Raw genomic sequence first — 3,823 nt, 5'->3', positions numbered from 1 at the left:
GACTACATCAACCAAGTTAACACTTCCGTTGTCAATCTACAAGGGTACGTAGATCACACTCTCCCCCTCTCGTTGCTATGCATCACCATGATCTTGTGTGTGCGTAGGAATTTTTTTGAAATTACTACGAAACCCACACTGTGAAGGTGAGAAATAACGATATCCGCCACGAGCTTCAACATTCATTGGACCACATACATCTGTATGTATGATTTCCAACAAATCTGTTGCTCTCTCCATAGTACCAGAGAACGACGTTTTAGTCATCTTGCCCATGAGGCACGGTTCACAAGTACCAAATGATTCATAATCAAGTGGTTCCAAAAGTCCATCAGTATGGAGTTTCTTCATGCGCTTTACATTGATATAACCTAAACGGCAGTGCCACAAATAAGTTGCACTATCATTATCAACTCTGCATCTTTTGGCTTCAACATTATGAATATGTGTATCACTACTATCGAGATTCATCAAAAATAGACCACTCTTCAAGGGTGCATGACCATAAAAGATATTACTCATATAAATAGAACAACCATTATTCTCTGATTTAAATGAATAACCGTCTCACATCAAACAAGATCCAGATATAATGTTCATGCTCAACGCTGGCAGCAAATAACAATTATTTAGGTCTAATACTAATCCCGATGGTAGATGTAGAGGTAGCGTGCCGACCGCGATCACATCGACTTTGGAACCATTTCCCACGTGCATCGTCACCTCGTCCTTCGCCAGTGTTCGCTTAATCCGTAGTCCCTGTTTCGAGTTGCAAATATTAGCAACAGAACCAGTATCAAATACCCAGGTGCTACTGCGAGCTCTAGTAAGGTACACATCAATAACATGTATATCACATATACCTTTGTTCACCTTGCCATCCTTCTTATCCGCCAAATACTTGGGGCAGTTCCGCTTCCAGTGACCAGTCTGCTTGCAATAGAAGCACTCAGTTTCAGGCTTAGGTCCAGACTTGGGTTTCTTCTCCTGAGCAGCAACTTGCTTGCTGTTCTTCTTGAAGTTCCCCTTCTTCTTCCCCTTGCCCTTTTTCTTGAAACTAGTGGTCTTGTTGACCATCAGAACTTGATGCTCCTTCTTGATTTCTACCTCCGCAGCTTTTAGCATTGCGAAGAGCTCGGGAATTGTCTTATCCATCCCTTGCATATTATAGTTCATCACGAAGCTCTTGTAGCTAGGTGGAAGTGATTGGAGAATTCTGTCAATGACGCAATCATCCAAAAGATTAACTCCTAGTTGAATCAAGTGATTATTATACCCAGACATTTTGAGTATATGCTCACTGACAGAACTGTTCTCCTCCATCTTGCAGCTATAGAACTTATTAGAGACTTCATATCTCTCAATCCGGGCATTTTCTTGAAATATTAGCTTCAACTCCTGGAACATCTCATATGCTCCATGACGTTCAAAACGTCGTTGAGGACCCGGTTCTAAGCCGTAAAGCATGGCACATTGAACTATCGAGTAGTCATCAACTTTGCTCTGCCAGACGTTCTTAACGTCGTCAGTTGCATCAGCAGTAGGCCTGGCACCCAGCGGTGCTTCCAGGACGTAATTTTTCTGTGCAGCAATGAGGATAATCCTCAAGTGACGGACCCAGTCCGTATAATTGCTACCATCATCTTTCAACTTTGCTTTCTCAAGGAACGCATTAAAATTCAACGAAACAACAGCACGGGCCATCTATCTACAATCAAACATAAACAAGCAAGATACTATCAGGTACTAAGTTCATGATAAATTTAAGTTCAATTAATCATATTACTTAAGAACTCCCACTTAGAATGACATCCCTCTAATCTTCTAAGTGATCACATGATCCAAATCAACTAAACCATAACCGATCATCACATGAAATGGAGTAGTTTTCAATGGTGAACATCACTATGTTGATCATATCTACTATATGATTCACGCTCGACCTTTCGGTCTCAGTGTTTCGAGGCCATATCTGCATATGCTAGGCTCGTCAAGTTTAACCTGAGTATTCTGCATGTGCAAAACTGGCTTGCACCCATTGTAGATGGACATAGAGCTTATCACACCCGATCATCACGTGGTGTCTAGGCACGACGAACTTTGGCAACGGTGCATACTCAGGGAGAACACTTTTATCTTGAAATTTAGTGAGAGATCATCTTATAATGCTACCGTTAATCAAAGCAAGATAAGATGCATAAAAGATAAACATCACATGCAATCAATATAAGTGATATGATATGGCCATCATCATCTTGTGCTTGTGATCTCCATCTCCGAAGCATCGTCATGATCACCATCGTCACCGGCGCGACACCTTGATCTCCATCATAGCATCGTTGTCGTCTTGCCAATCTTATGCTTCTACGACTATCGCTACCGCTTAGTGATAAAGTAAAGCATTATAGGGCAATTGCATTGCATACAATAAAGCGACAACCATATGGCTCCTGCCAATTGCCGATAACTTGGTTACAAAACATGATCATCTCATACAATAAAATTTAGCATCATGCCTTGACCATATCACATCACAACATGCCCTGCAAAAACAAGTTAGACGTCCTCTACTTTGTTTGTTGCAAGTTTTACATGGCTGCTACGGGCTTAGCAAGAACCAATCTTACCTACGCATCAAAAACCACAACAATAGTTTGTCAAGTTGGTGTTGTTTTAACCTTCGCAAGGACCGGGCGTAGCCACACTCGGTTCAACTAAAGTTGGAGAAACTGACACCCGCCAGCCACCTGTGTGCAAAGCACTTCGGTAGAACCAGTCTCGCGTAAGCGTACGCGTAATGTCGGTCCGGGCCACTTCATCCAACAATACCGCCGAACCAAAGTATGACATGCTGGTAAGCAGTATGACTTATATCGCCCACAACTCACTTGTGTTCTACTCGTGCATATAACATCAACACATAAAACCTAGGCTCGGATGCCACTGTTGGGGAACGTAGTAATTTCAAAAAAATTCCTACGCACACGCAAGATCATGGTGATGCACAGCAACGAGAGGGGAGAGTGTTGTCTACGTACCCTCGTAGAACGGAAGCAGAAGCGTTATAACAACGTGGTTGATGTAGTCTTACGTCTTCACGGCCCGACCGATCAAGCACCGAAATTACGGCACCTCTGAGTTTTTCACACGTTCAGCTCGATGACGATCCCCGACTCCGATCCAGCAAAGTGTCGGGGATGAGTTCCGTCAGCACGACGGCGTGGTGATGATTTTGATGTTCTACCGTCGCAGGGCTTCGCCTAAGCACCGCCACAATATTATCGAGGATTATGGTGGAGGGGGAACCGCACACGGCTAAGAGATCAATGATCAATTGTTGTATCTCTGGGGTGCCCCCTGCCCCCCTATATAAAGGAGTGGAGGAGGGGGCCGTCCAAGGAGGGTGGCGCGCCCAAGGGGGGAGTCCAACTCCCATCGGGAGTAGGACTCCCCTTTTTCCTATTTGGAGTAGGAGAGGGAAGGAAGAGGAAGGAGGGAGGAAGGAAAGGGGGGCCGGTGTAACACCCTCGATGTGACTATATCTCCCACGTGTCGAGGCACGACTTAGAGGCATAATCACATTGAAGGGATATGTCGCAAGTTAGGAAATCTTCACAACATCCCATGTAATATAGATAATAAAAGGGGAGATAACATAGTTGGCTTACACTCGCCATGTCAATCAAGGTACATAAAATAGCATTACATCATCCAAACACTCATGGCCCGACTACGACACCAAAATAAAAGATAACCCAACATGCGACACGGTCCCGATCACCCCCAACTGGGCACCACTACTGATCATCAGGAAAGGAAACAT

This window comes from Triticum dicoccoides, chromosome 3A, assembly GCF_002162155.2.
Source record: "Triticum dicoccoides isolate Atlit2015 ecotype Zavitan chromosome 3A, WEW_v2.0, whole genome shotgun sequence".
Taxonomy (NCBI): Eukaryota; Viridiplantae; Streptophyta; class Magnoliopsida; order Poales; family Poaceae; genus Triticum; species Triticum dicoccoides.
This window is presented reverse-complemented; position numbering follows the sequence as displayed.